The sequence below is a fragment of the Oryx dammah genome, unplaced genomic scaffold, assembly GCF_014754425.2.
Source record: "Oryx dammah isolate SB20612 unplaced genomic scaffold, SCBI_Odam_1.1 HiC_scaffold_3, whole genome shotgun sequence".
NCBI classification, from domain to species: domain Eukaryota; kingdom Metazoa; phylum Chordata; class Mammalia; order Artiodactyla; family Bovidae; genus Oryx; species Oryx dammah.
In genome coordinates this window covers 31,611,987-31,627,583 of record NW_024070187.1, presented here as the reverse complement: position 1 = coordinate 31,627,583, position 15,597 = coordinate 31,611,987, and the positions used below count along the sequence as shown (strand labels likewise).

The following is a 15,597-nucleotide window of genomic DNA, read 5'->3' as shown; positions in this document are numbered from 1 at the left end:
AAATGGCTTTGAGCATGTTTTGCTTTTTCTCCTGTGTGGGCAGTAGCCCAACAGGCATGAAAGTAAGTGTCAATAGACACAAAAACATACTTAAGTTTTCCAAAAGGAGAATAATGGGTCACATCAGTTTGCCACAGCACATTGGGTTTTAGCCCTCGAGGATTTACTCCTGGGGTCTGTAAAGGCAGTACCTGTAAATAAGGAAGACAGGATTTACAAGTATGTATAATTTTCTTTAATTTTTTAATAGGGATCTGTGGAAACCTTTTATGTAACCCTTTTCAATTTATATGAGTAAGATCGTGAAGATCATAGGCATCTTGTAAGTTACAAGCTTGGATTGTAACGGAGGCCACTCTATCGGCCAGGGAATTTCCCATTGAAAGCAATCCAGGTAAATTTTGATGACCCCTAAGATGGTGTACATAAATGGCGTTAACCCGTTCAAGTAACAGGGTACGGGCTTGTATCATAAGGGGGGGTAATAGGATTGTTATCTAGTCGTGTGTGAGAATTTAGCAATCCTGGAAGCAAGTTTACTACATAAATCCTGTCAGAAAACAGCATTACACTCTTCCTTGAAAAAGGCACACCATTTGATATAGGTGTTGCTGGGGAGCACTGCCTTACATAGCATCTTCCAGTCTTGGGTCGTATAAGGTTGATGAGCCAGGCCCTGGAGAATAGTTTCTGCCCACGGGGAATTTGGGCCGTCCTCTGCCACTGCCTTTTTGAGCCCTTTTAAATCATTGGCCTCCCAGAGGTACCAGGCTGCTGGCCTATTCCCCCCCGGGTTAACGTTTACAGGAAAGGCTTGAATCGGGCCGGTAAAGGGCAGTGAGGATCCCCAAGGTCCCCAGGATAGGCTCTCCCCCTCCAAGGTGACCTCATTGTCTTTTCCACCCAAGGTGCTCCTGAAACTTCCTCAAATGGGGGAGGCAGGGAGAGGCACAGGTCTCTCACCTGAGCTCCCAGTCTCGAGGCATCAAAAGGGTCTCTATTCTCTTCTGCCCCTTTATCATTCCCAAAAGGCTCCCAAGGCCCACTATTTACTCTAGAGTCTTTATTCCCTACAGTCTCTTTTGCTATATTCTGGTCCGACATGACTCATTCCTCGTCAAACTTTCCCCATTGTTTTTCTGATTTTGAATTGGGGGCACCCATATCAGTGACATGCTCCTCGCTCTGTGAAAAGCAGAGCTTGAGGGCCAAAATGGTCAGACAGAACCCTAAGGGGGGCTCCTCACCTTATTGAGCCTCTCGCTGCCTAGCAAGGGTTTGTACTTGATCCCAAGTGTCCTAAGAGAACAGATTGGCCAAAGCAACCCAGGGGGCCAACCGTACAATGGTCCCCCAGACCTTAATGGCCTGAGCATCAGAAATCTCAAGTCTCCTGCTCATGAGCATATATCTCAGTGCCTTGAGTGAGGGCTCATCAGATTTCCCGATGTTATTTCCCATGCTGCCGAGGGAGAATAGAAAGAAAAGTCACTGAGGACGACCACCAAAAATCCTACTGGGAGTGGTGGCGGCCAGAAAGTTGGGCTTATGGTATGCTTTTGGAACTGTTTATGTGCCTGCGTCATTGCACGGAAGTTTTCTTGCTGGGGGCTGGCACCCTAGAGGCTTTTAGCCCATTCCGTGACCCCCTTATCCTGTCACGGGAGTCTTCAAGTGGCAGGCGCCCTAATGGCCTTTAAGTGCCTGACCCGTGCCCACAGGGAAGATTCTAGGCCACGTCCTCAGTTAAGAATGGTTAAAGGGGAGTTTCACCTGGTCGGGCTCTAGTTACTGAGGCTTACCTGTTGTGGAGCCTTCAAAGTCCACCAGAGAGTGGCCCTAGCCAGGACTCATCAATTGCCTCCACAACCGTTTGCCTGTTCACTGAAACTCCAGAAAAAGAAATTAAGGACAGATCAGAAAAGAAGAAGAGAAGGAAAATAAGTCAGGCGAGTTTTTTGCCACTTCCCTCAAAGCAGAGGGGGGCCCACCTTGAAATCCAGATTACCTCGGGCGATACTCCTCTAAAGGGGAGCTCCGCGCTGCGACCAGCCTAGGGTCCTTCGTCACTCCTTCTTTCAGAGCTGCACGGTGACACTACCTCCGTCTGTCCGCTTTGTGCCCCACGTTGGGTGCCAGTTTCTGCGGGGGGCGCTCCGCAGAAAGAGAGAGGCAGTGGAACTTCCCTCAGCAAAGCCGAGGGGTCCCGAGGAGAGGTGAGCCTGCTGTCCACCAACCCAGCCCCTTGGTGAGTGAGCGAGAGACAATCAGACGCGACAGGGGTTCCATCTAAGCAGTTCCGCTTTATTGTTGTAAGCTCTTGGTTTATAAAGGCAAGCAGGGAGGGGTTTGCGAGGGACTTTCCATACTTGCACCAATCACATTAAAGGTCAAATCATCATGTGCCATCCTTATAACAGGAGTCTATGGTGATCATGCGCTGTCTACGTGCCCAGAAATCAAGAGAGCCAATGAAAAGTTTTGACGGACAACTTAGGCCACACCCTCATCTCTTCCGCCAGGCACCATCTTAGCTCTAAACCGCAAAGCTAGCCCTTCTTTTTTAAGGTTTCCCATTTAGGGCCCCACATATATCTTCTTTGGAGAAATGTCTGTTCAACTGCTTTGTTGTGGTTATTGTTTCGTCACTAAGGAGCTTCCAACTCTTTTCCAGCCCATACATTGTACTCCTCCAAGCTCATTTGTCAATGGCATTTCCCAGGCAAGAATAGTGGACTGAGTTGCTGTTTTCTTCTCCAGGGGACCTTTCTGATCCAGGGATCCAACATGTGTCTTCTGCACTGGCAGGCAGATTATTTGCCCAATTTTTAATCTAGTTGTTTTTTGTCGAGTTTTAGGAGTTCTGCTTCCCTTGTGGCTCAGCTGGTAAAGAATCTGACTGCAATGCGGGAGACCTAGGTTAGATTCTTGGGTTGGGAAGATCCCCTGGAGAAGGGAAAGGCTACCCACTCTAGTATTCTGGCCTGGAGAATCCCATGGACTATATAGTCCATAGGGTTGCAAAGAGTCCAACAGAACTGAGAGATTTTCACTTTCCTAAATGTTTATCTGGATATTAATGTCACATAAAACCACAAGTTGCAAATATTTTCTCCTGAAGTGAATCTCTGTACACAGTATGTAATTGGGTGATGATATTTTTAGCTGTTCTACCAAACTCTGTCTTTTGATTGGAGAGTTTATTTCATTTACACTTAAAGTAATTACTGATAAGAGGAAATTCTGTCATTGCTATTTGTTTTCCATATGTCTTATAGCTTCATTATTTCTCATTTCCTGGATTACTGTTTTCTCTCTTGCTTGTCTTTTTGCAGTGAAACATTTAAATTATTTTCTCATTTCTGTTTGTGTATATCCTATAACTATTTTCTTTGTAGTAACCATGAGGATTCCATTTAACATCCTAAAGTTATAATACTTTAATTTGAGTTTATACTAATTTAGCTTCAATGAGATACAAAACTCTGCTCCTTTACATGTTCATCCTCAGTGCTTTCAGTTGCTAATGTCACAAAATTACATCTCTATACATTGTACGCCCTAAAATATGAACTAATGATTATTTAAATGTATTAGACTCTTAGATTATGTGGAAAGTAAAATGTGCAATTGCAAACCAAAGTTGCAATTAATAATACTAGCGTTTAGGTTGATGGTTGTCTTTTAAATAAAATATTAATATCTTACACCATGTAGAAAATAAAAATTGGAGTTATCTACTGTCATTACAATAGTACTGAATTTTATAATTGCTTATGTACCACTTTTACTGAAATCTTTACTTATTCATGTGGCTTCAAGTTACTCTCTAATGTCCTTGTATTTTAACCTGCAGGACTCCATTTAGCATTTCTTACAGAGCAGGCTTAAAGACATTGAATAACCTCAATGATTGTCTAGATGAGAAAACAGATTCCTGATGTTTTCTTCTTCATCTTCTGACTATACTTTCTTTCAGTAGTGCCATTTTTATTAAGAAAAATCCAGATGATTGACCTTTCAATATCTAGTATTCTTTAAAAGTTACAAATAATTTTTATTGGAAGAACTTATTTGAAATGCTTATTCCTCAGAGACCAAAGTTAGATAAAGATGTGTAAGCTCTTCAGAGAGGATCTATGTTCCAACAACAACAACAAAAAAGAGATTACTTTAAAGATTAGCCTCCTATTATGTTCCACATGTGAAAGTCAGATTATCTGTTCCTTAAGCACTATGGATTTTCTTTTCTCCCATAGACTATTGGAAAACATACAGCAAAGTCAGACATTTAGGTGGCAGAATTATCAGTGTAAATGTGCTTTGGGTTTCTGGGTAACTTTATAAAAACCTCAAATGAAATGTGAATTCAAATGTCATTGGCTGAAAAAAAGGACCTGTGTCAGAATGAAGAATCTCTACATGAATTTGACTTAGCTCACAATGTGATGGAATACCACATTCCAACACAAATACTCTCCTCTGAAATGGTGGAGATTGTCATCGAAAATTTATCTGCTTGGTCTGTGATTTACCCTTCTCATTTTAAGTCATTCTATTATAATATGTTGAGAAAAATTGAGAATTTAAAATTATCTGCATTGTAAAAAAAAATGTCTTATATTACAATATGCCTTCAAGTATTTATGTAGAATAATTTTTAATTATCTGAGTGGAGTTTTATCTCCTTCCAGTTTATATTCATATACTACATCATAACTAATTCCGATGTAATCTAGATAATATCCTCTTTGAACTTGATTATCTTTTTTTAAAAAACAATGATGTTTGCCTATAAACTAGATAATTATGGTGGGTGATTTGGGAGTTAATAGTATAATGTACTTTGGTGTAATGCTAAGTAAGCATTAGACACTGGGAGATAATGAAGCAGTTATTTTCTATACCTGGTCAAAATCTGAATATTACAGATCTACATACATTAGTAAAGGTCTTTTCTATATAAAGTCAATGACTTGGGCATTGTACTTTTAGGATTGTTAGTCACTAAAGTAGAAAAATTTCTAACGTCTTAAAAAATTAAAGGCTAAAGATTTGTTATGAACCCTGAATTTAAGAATATATCAAATTGTATATGTTATTGGAACTCACTTAATATTATTCTAAAGTAACTGCAAAAATTGTTATTTAACATGTTTAGAAAATTTACCCCAACTTGTTTCCTTGTATATTTTAGATAATTATCCCAAAATCAAACTTAAAGTTTTGGGGGAAATGTGTTAATTATTGAGTTAAACTTGTCTTTAAATGGTATAGTTTAATTTATTGGGGTAAATATTATATCTACAAAAATTATGCAAAAATACTATTTAAAAACTTTCTTAAATTAGACCTACTTATTAAAAATTTATTGAACAAAATGATTAAAACCTATTTGAGAGTTTTAACATTCATATAAAATTTCATTTTTACAATTATGAAAATAAGAATATATATGTAACTTGGTAATATAGAAGTTTATTATAATGAATATATTGTTATATATTAAGCTTAGAGCTTGCTAGAGATTTTGCCTTGAAAATGAGACCTGTGAATTCTGCCACAGTCATTTAGTAGCATTAGGTCTCTGGAAAGTTACTTGCCCTGAATTTCATTTCCATCAAAGGATTTTTATCAAAACTAAATCATATGATATCAGTGAACCACTTATTACCATGCTTATTACTAATAAATGTTAATTATTTTCATTATTATTTCAATTATTATAAACTTGAGAGTAGCACAACAGATTATTTTTAATTCAGAATAATATTTGCTAATTGTCATGACTTTTATATGTATCTAACACATCCTTCAGAGAAGGCAATGGCATCCCACTCCAGTACTCTTCCCTGGAAAATCCATGGACTGAGCAACTACACTTTCACTTTTCTCTTTCATGCATTGGAGAAGGAAATGGCAACCCACTCCAGTGTTCTTGCCTGGAGAATCCCAGGGATGGCGGAGCCTGGTGGGCTGCCGTCTGTGGGGTCACACAGAGTCGGACACGACTGAAGCAACTTAGCAGCAGCAGCACGTCCTTTAGACTATTAAGAGTTTTTATTTTGATTTACTTCCTTAGAGTACTTGTGAAGGATCAGATAATGTGAACTGAAGAAAATATACGTCTGAATGAAAGGAAAAGTACAATTCTAAAAACTCTACTTCCTGTCAAAGAAGACATTAAATTAAAACATATTTGTAAAATGTATGTTGAATAAGAGACTGCTGAAAATACTTGTTATACAGAATTGATTCATGGAGGATATTTCAATGTAACTGATATTATCTAGGCAGGTTTTATATATATACTCTCACACATACTCTCACATGCATAAACATAGCACACACACAAAATACCTTCATTTTAATAAGAGCCCTATTGAAATAGTTGCTTCTCTTCTATGCTCACATGAAGATGCCAGTAGTATAGAAAATGCTAAGTTCATTTGGTCACAATTCTGCTGAATTTTCCTCTTGTCTAATTGTATTGAACATGTTCAACCTTTTTTCCTTCTTGTGAAGAATGAAGTAAAGGAGAAATTGGATTTTTACAGTATTTATAATGTCTTTATTACTTGTCCCTTTGAATACATGCACAGTTTCCTCTGGCATTAGTGGAAATATCATGCTACTACTACTAAGTTGCTTCAGTTGTGTCCAGCTCTTTGCAATTCCATGAACAGTAGCCCACCAGGCTCCTTTGTCCATGGAATTCTCCAGGCAAGAATACTAGAGTGGGCTGCCATTTTCTTCTCCAGAGGATCTTCCCAACCCAAGGATCAAACCTACATCTCTCGAGGATCCTGCTTTGCAGCCAGATTCTTTACCACTGAGCCACCAGGGAAGCCTGGAAATATCATGAGTAGATGCAGAAACATTATAGATCTCTCTCTTGATTTGAATATCTGTGCACAGTGGAACTAATGTGTATGCACAGTGCACTGTTAGAATTAAATTTGAAAACCTACTCGTGAATAGTAACATCTAAAACAGTGAGGATATATGATGACTTAACAATTCTGAATAGCTTTCAAGAACTGTAAATCCTACTGTGACCTGTGAATTGTCTCAAAGCAGAGAGTTGTGCCTTTTAAAAAAAATTTAATCTCCAAAGCGAATTTGCTAAAACATCTAAGGCAAAGGGGAATACGTTTTATGTGGAAAGTCTGATGTTCAGGTTTTTACTATAATTCTTCATTTTTAAATGCTTCATGGTGTAAACAGATACATTGTGCTAATTATCAGACTAATAATCATTATCAAATATATATGAATGTGTGTATATGTACATGTGTATGTATATACATATATATATTCACTGGTACTACTAGTTATTGAGTATATATATAATATATATAGTAGATCTAGTTATTGTCGCACATATGTATATATGAATGTCATAGCAGATCATATGTGTGCCATTGTATGTTCAGGTTTTTACTATGATTCTTCCATTTTAAATACTTCACAGTATAGAGTAAATGAATATCTGATGCTAATTGCTAGTTAGTACTCATTATCAAATACACATGTATGTGTGTATATATTGAGATATATATATTCATTGGTATAACTAGTTACTGAGTATATACTAATATCTATAGTAGTTCTAGATATTATCACATATATGTATATAGGAATGGCATAATGGATTATATATGTAATATATATATATATGTGTACATACTTGGAATAAGTGCTTGAAATGAGAAAAACAGCATAATATGGAAGAAATAGCTCCAAACTTGAAACCAGAAAATCAATATTCCCTCTCCACTCCTTCTAGTTTTTGACTGTGAAACTTTGGTTAAGTTACTTAAAAATTTTCACTACAATTTCTGAAAAATGAGAAGGTTTTTTTACTGAAGAAATGAAAGCTTTATCATTCTTAAAATTTGTTTCAGCCACGAGTCTGTGAAACCCACAATTGCTGTTTTTGTTATCTTATGAAGGCATTTTGATTCTGCTATGGTCTGATGCAACATGTAATGGATTTCAGCTGTCCTGTCAGCAAATCATTTGTGAAGAAACTCAGTGGCTTGGCTTTGATGATTATCTCTGTGTTGATACGTGTTGATACTTTCTTCTTTTCAATTTTTAGAATTACCAAAAGATATTTGGTATGTTTTGTTGTTCAGTCGCTCAATCATGTCCGACTATTTGCGACTCTGTGGACTGCAGCACGCCAGGCTTCCCTGTCCTTCACTCTCTCCCAGAGTTTGCTCAAACTAGTGTCTATTCAGTCTGATGCCATCCAACCATCTCATCCTCTATTGTCCCCTTTTCCTCCTTTCCTCAGTCTTTCCCAGCATCAAGGTCTTTTCTAATGAATTAGCTCTTTGCTTCAGGTGGCCAAAATATTGAAGCTTCAGCTTCAGCATCAGTCCTTCCAATGAATATTGAGGGTTGCTTTCCTTTAGAACTGATTGACTGGTGTGATCTCCTTGCAGTCCAAGGGACTCTCAAGAGTCTTCTCCAGGACCACAGTTTGAAAGCATCAATTCTTTGGCACTCAGCCTCTTTTATGATCCAATTCTCACATCCATATAAGACTACTGGAAAAACCATAGCTTTGACTGTGTTATTTTTATAAAATTAGATATGCAGATCTTCCAATACTTTTATCAACTCTGTATATGGAAAAATTCCTTCTGTCATTGACTTGCTGTATCTTTGGACCCCAGCTGTGTCCTTTCCTTGCCTAGTGCTGCTCCCACCAATTGAATGAGAACAGGTTTGGCAAAGCAGAACAGAAGCTTTCTTCCTTTATTAAGGAATGGGAAAGGGACAACTCTAAGAACTTTTCTTCCAGGGTAAGGCAAGTGGGAAATTTTTAAGGGTTATGAAGTGGGTATGCCATCAGAACCTGTGGAAAATGGCAGTAAGTTTCCAGAAACATCCAAAGCAGGCACAATCCTTTGGGCTCCTTCACTTGGGATGCTAATTGTGCTACTAAAGTTCAACTCCTCCCTTTGGGCAGAGATTCTAGCATGGTAATGAAGCAAAGGCAATTTTCAGACATTGGGGTCTCTTCGGCTCAGGTGCTGTCCTGGCGGTCAGGCTAGAACTGGTTCGGGCAGTAGACTGTTTCTATCTTGGACCTTTCTACTTGAGCTGATTCTGCGGTTTTGCTTCTGCAATGTGACTTCTGCCTCAGCAAACAGAGAAGTGGGCATAGAGTAATGGATTGTGGTGTGGAAAGGGAAGAAAGTAGGTTAGCCTCTGTACAGGTATGGGTCTCTTTCTCGTGACACTTCAGTATGTGTCTGTCTGTCTGTCTGCTAAATCATGTCTGACTCTTTGTGATGCCAAAGATTGTTTCCTGCCAGGCTCCTATGTCCATGTAGTTTTCCAGAAACAAAGCAAAACAAAACAAAACTGGAGTGGGTTGCCATTTCCTACTCCAGGAGATCTTCTTGAACCAGGGACTGAACCCGTATCTCTTCTTGTGTTGGCAGACAGATTCTTTACCATTGCACCACCTGGAAAACCCCTTCAATATCTGTAGCAAAACCTTTCTCAGTATTTTTAGAGGAAATTCAGGGATAAATGAAGAAACATTTTTTGCTCTACTACCTTCCCAGCTAAACAGCATTTCCTCTACTTGCCAGCTATATGTATAAGATGAAGATTTTATATATTGAAACTAAAAATAAAAGTATGTGATTTATACCTTGCTAAATAATTTGTGTCTTCTAGAGTCATGATAACACTGTGATAATAAATTCACATACAGGTACATTTGCAATTGTTTTTGTTCTAATTTAGAATTAGTTGTAACTACATTTTTATTCTTATATTTGAAGTTGAATTTTTAATTTTATTTTTTATTGAAGTATAGTTGATTTAGAGTGTTCTGTCAGTCTCTCTTGTACAGCAAAATGATTCACTTATACACATACAGACAAGGAAATACTTGTTAGTCTTTTCCATTATTATTTATCATAGATATTGAATATAGTTCCCTCTGCTGTGCAGTAGAACCTTGTTGTTTATCCATCCTATATGAATTTGAATTTAGGTTTCCTATTTTACAAGATCATGCCTAACTAATATGAGGAAAGTTTAGACTATTATTTTTTGTTGAATATCTAATATACTCAGGCCCCATTATAAATGCTCTAACAATAAAAATTTTGCTAAGGAGACAAGGCATATACCCATGACTGAGACAGTATCATGAATAGAGATATGAAGGTATAAATGATTAAAATGTTTTTGAGAGTTATGGAGGTGTTCAGATTAGTAACTCCCTATAAATATTTTATTTAAGAAGCATGGTTGTGAATGTGAATTTGTGTAAAATTATGTTTTTAACTTATACACATGACCCTTTACAACAGTTAAAAAATTGCTCAGCCATTAAAAAGAATACATTTGAATCAGTTCTAATGAGGTGGATGAAACTGGAGCCGATCATACAGAGTGAAATAAACCAGAAAGAAAAACACCAATACAGTATACTAACACATATATATGGAATTTAGAAAGATGGTAATGATAACCCTGTATGTGAGACAGCAAAAGAGACGCAGATGTAAAGAACAGACTTTTGGACTCTGTGGGAGAGGGAGAGGGTGGGATGATTTGGGAGAATGGCATTGAAACATGTATATACTATCATGTAAGAAACGAATCTGGAGAAGGCAATGGCACCCCACTCCAGTACTTTTGCCTGGAAAATCCCATGGACGGAGGAGCCTGGTGGGCTGCAGTCCATGGGGTTGCTAAGAGTCGGACACGACTGAGTGACTTCACTTTCACTTTTCACTCATGCATTGGAGAAGGCAGTGGCAACCCACTCTAGTGTTCTTACCTGGAGAATTCCAGGGATGGGGGAGCCTGGTGGGCTGCCGTCTATGGGGTCGCACAGAGTCGGACACGACTGAAGCGACTTAGCAGCAGCAGCAGCAGCAGCAGCAGAAACGAATCGCTAGCCTTGGTTCGATATAGGATACAGGATGCTTGGGGCTGGTGCACTGGGATGACCCAGGGAGATGATATGGGGAGGGTGGTAGGAGGGGGGTTCGGGGTTGGGTACTCATGTACACCTGTGGCGGATACATGTCAATGTATGGCAAAACCAATACAGTATTGTAAAGTAAAAAAAAAAAAATATATATATATATATATAAATTCTAAGAGCAGAAAAAAATTAAGACCTCAACATGTTTTTAATACTGCTCTAAGCCATAAAATTATTTTCTAAGAAGACAACGATGATCTATTTTGTATTTAAAAATTCGTATGTAGAGTACATGTCACTCTCTTTCTGTAAGGAAAAGTAAAGACCATTTTTCTCTCCCATGGAAGTAGCAGATCATCAGTCCCTAATAGTGAAAATGATTATAATTACAGTTTAGTAATTAGGAATCTTTAGGAGATGTTTCTTCTCTGCCTGTTGCTTGGTTATTCTTCAATCCAGTTTGGCCAGCATAAAATATAAATAGAGTGTGATTTGTTGATCACGTACTGTGCGTGTGTGTATGTGTGCGTTTGTGTGTGTAAATGGTGGAAGAATTATTTCATCATGACAATAAGTTGGATCTGGCTTTCTCCTCCAGGTTTTAAAATAAAACTGACGGTTAAAACATGCTAATAAAAATAGCTGGGAAATAAATAAATGCTGTATCATCATGTACGCTATATAGTTGTGAATGTTACATTTGGTAAACTTTAATTTCAAAAATGACATTTGATGTTCGATTAGACTGGTAATATGTATTTATTAATACAAAAGATAGAGATGACATAACTATACTATTAGAAGTGCATGGCATACGTAAAAAAGGACTGTCTTTCCTGAGATTCTTCATGTGGAACTTACCAGAATGTTTTCAAAATAGTTGTGCTTGATATAAAATGCTGCATTCACTTTGTGATAAAAAGCCAAACTTAAAATGAGATTTTATAGCTGATGAAAAAAGTAAATAAATAAATAAGTGGATTTGAAATGTTGACTAAGATTTCCTGTTCTTTGCTTATGCTGTCTGTGTGCAGTAAGATAAACTGTTTGTTTTGTCTACTTCCTTTCTGTTTGCTGAAAGATGAACTGCTTCTTTTGTGCATTTCCTTTCAGTATATCTTTTTTTTTTCTTTCAGTATATCTTAATTCAGAACAGAATCGACTAATTTGCTATCATTCTTGCAGATTTCTGCCATTTATTAAGCCAGGTTTAATGTTTAAAGCAGTCTTAAGTGTTCTGTCAGGCGATAGTAAAATGCTTCCATTAAAAATGTATTACCAATACTCATCAGAAGTCAATAATGTTACTTGCTATAAAACAAGGTTGATTAGAAACTCTTCTTTTAAGAAATCTATTTGGTATTCATGACAAATTAAACATCTCTGTATAAATATACATCACTTCTTTGTGAATAGGCATTTAGATTATCTGATTTAAAATGATTTGGGTATTTCAGCTCCAGCTATAGCACCCTTATATCACACTTCCTAACAAACTGCTAAAGAAAATTTTATATTCTGGTATGATCATATTATATTTCAATGTAATGATTAAATACATTAATCTAGACTCTCATAAATATTATCACAAATTAAAAGTCTTTTAAAATGTGGATTAAAGTTATCATGATAAATCTAAGTTTTATCGCCTAAATATTTTCATGAAAAACTTAGTCTATAAAGTAAACTTCTAATTCAGAGGCAACAAGATAAGTTTAAAATTAATGTGTATTATATAAATTGATTACATCAATAAAACTAATAATATTCTGAGTGTTAGGTATATAATAGTATAATTCCAAAATAATTTTATATCAATTAAAAAAATTCTTCACCCTTTTCTTATATTCTTATCCATGGCAGGTATTCAAAATATATAGGAAATGGAAAGGAAAGGTTTGCATAGGCTGGTCAAAGCTGTCAGTAAATCCATGCAAATATAGAAGAGCAGTGGTAAGAAAAATACAAGCACACAGTAAGCCTATTAGACATTTTGCCTTCTCTAGCAGAAATTAATTATTGCTTTTCCATGGTGAAGCCACTTAGGGCGGAGAGGTCAAAAGTAACCTGCCAGATTTGTCAGAAATGAACATAGTTTCACATTTGCTGTATCATGTATTAAGTCTTAGAATGTATGTTAAATATCATGATTTGTCTTTTCCTAGAATATTCGAGGGCTTCAGCTACAGAATATTAAATCTGCTCAATTGAAAGATGTAAAGTGTGTCTGCTTTTATTGATATGTATATGTGTGTTTGTGTGCATGTATGTGAATATATATGCATATCTGTGTCTGTATATATACTGTGTTTATCTCTTCATATATGTATATAATAACTGTGTTTACTTATATATGGAAAAAAGTCATTTTATATACACACTTTTTTTCACACATTGTAATGCATATAGGAGTCAAGAAATATATATTATGCATATACAGATAGGATATACATATGTTCATAGTTATTCCTTTATCATGTTATTGTCCTTTAGGTGTATGTCTTTTTTATCAGGAGGGAATTCATTCAGTTCAGTTCAGTCGCTCACTCATGTCTGACTCCTTGGGACCCCATGAATTGCAGCACGCCAGGCCTCGCTGTCCATCACCAACTCCTGGAGTTTACCCAATCTCATGTCCATTGAGTCGCTGATGTCATCCAGCCATCTCATCCTCTGTCATCCACTTCTCCTCCTGCCTCCAATCCCTCCCAGCATCAGGGTCTTTTCCAGTGAGCCACTTCTTTGCATGAGGTGGCCAAGTATTGGAGTTTCAGCTTCAGCATCAGTCCTTCCAATGAACACCCAGGACTGATCTCCTTTAGGATGGACTGATTGGATCTCCTTACAGTCCAAGGGACTCTCAAGAGTCTTCTCCAACACAACAGTTCAAAAACATCAATTCTTCGGCACTCAGCCTTCTTCACATTCCAACTCTCACATCCATACATGACCACAGGAAAAACCATAGCCTTGACTACATGGACATTTTTGCCAAAGTAATGTCTCTGCTTTTTAATGTGCTATCTAAGTTGGTCATAACTTTCCTTCCAAGGAGTAAATGTCTTTTAATTTCATGGCTGCAATCACCATCTGCAGTGATTTTGGAGCCCAGAAAAATAAAGTCATTCACTGTTTCTACTGTTTCCCAATCTATTTCCCATGAAGTGATGGGACTAGATGCCATGATCTTTGTTTTCTGAATGTTGAGCTTTAAGCCAACTTTTTCACTCTCCTCTTTCACTTTGATCAAGAGGCTTCTTAGTTCCTTCTCACTTTCTGCCATATGGGTGGTGTCATCTGCATATCTGAGGTTATTGATATTTCTCCTGGCAATCTTGATTCCAGCTTGTGCTTCATCCAGCCCAGCGTTACTCATGATGTACTCTGCATATAAGTTAACTAAGCAGGGTGACAATATACAGCCTTGACACACTCCTTTTCCTATCTGGAACTAGTCTGTTGTTCCATGTCCAGTTCTAACTGTTGTTTCCTGACCTGCATACAGGTTTCTCAAGAGGCAGGTGAGGTGGTCTGGTATTCCCATCTCTTGAAGAATTTTCCACAGTTTATTGTGATCCACACAGTCAAAGGCTTTGGCATAGTCAATAAAGCAGAAATAGATGTTTTTCTGGAACTCTCTTGCTTTTTCAATGATCCAACGGATGTTGGCAATTTGATCTCTGGTTCCTCTGCCTTTTCTAAAGTCAGCTTGAACATCAGGAAGTTCACGGTTCACATATTGCTGAAGCCTGGCTTGGAGAATTTTGAGCATTACCTTACTAGCGTGTGAGATGAGTGCAATTGTGCGGTGGTTTGAGCATCTTTGGCATTACCTTTCTTTGGGGTTGGAATGAAAACTGACCTTTTCCTAGGTTTATTCAAAAATGCAAAAAGCACATTGACCCAATTATTTGTGATTGAAAAGTAAATTAATAAAAAATGTGTGCCTGCTTAGAACTGGAGGAGTCAGTATGCATGACCATATGGGAAAGAATCCCCAAATATGCTATAAAGTCAGAATCCCCATTAAATACTTTCATTCCTTTTGGGTATAATCCTAGAAGGCAATATCCCATAGTGACACAGAGCAAGAATGTTGGCGTCAAGGAGGAAAAGGCTCTGGCCATTGTTGTGTGAACTTAGGCATATTTCTTGCATGGAATCCTAATTTTTAAAACAGTATTTGTATGTAGTACTATTTGAGAAGGGGATGACAGAGGATTAGATGGTTGGATGGCATTACCGACTCAATGGACATGAGTTTGAGCAAGCTTCTGGAGTTGGTGATGGACAGGGAAGCCTGGTGTGCTGCAGTCCAGGGGATCGCAAAGAGTCAGACATGAGTGAGCAACTTAACTGAACTGAATTATTTTAAGCATTATATTAGATACTGCAGTGTAAAAAAATTAACAGAAAATGTTTAAGCTCTGTTTGGATTATATTACAGTATTTAAAAAAAGAAAAGATACCGGCATTTATTAAGACATATTTAGTTACCACAGTTTACTTACATTTTGCATGCATAGCATCATTTAATATAGTTAATAAACCTTACAGATGGATATTATTTTTATTATTAGATATTATAGATGATAAATGTGTTTAGAGTTTGAATCCCTTGCTCAAGG

At 37.3% G+C, this 15,597-nt stretch overlaps 1 protein-coding gene across 1 annotated transcript in view; it reads left to right on the top strand.

The window, feature by feature from the left end:
- GRID2 (glutamate ionotropic receptor delta type subunit 2) overlaps window positions 1-15,597 on the top strand; it is a 1,625,731-nt gene that overhangs the window by 332,659 nt on the left and 1,277,475 nt on the right. The gene's annotated exons all lie outside the window — the stretch shown is intronic.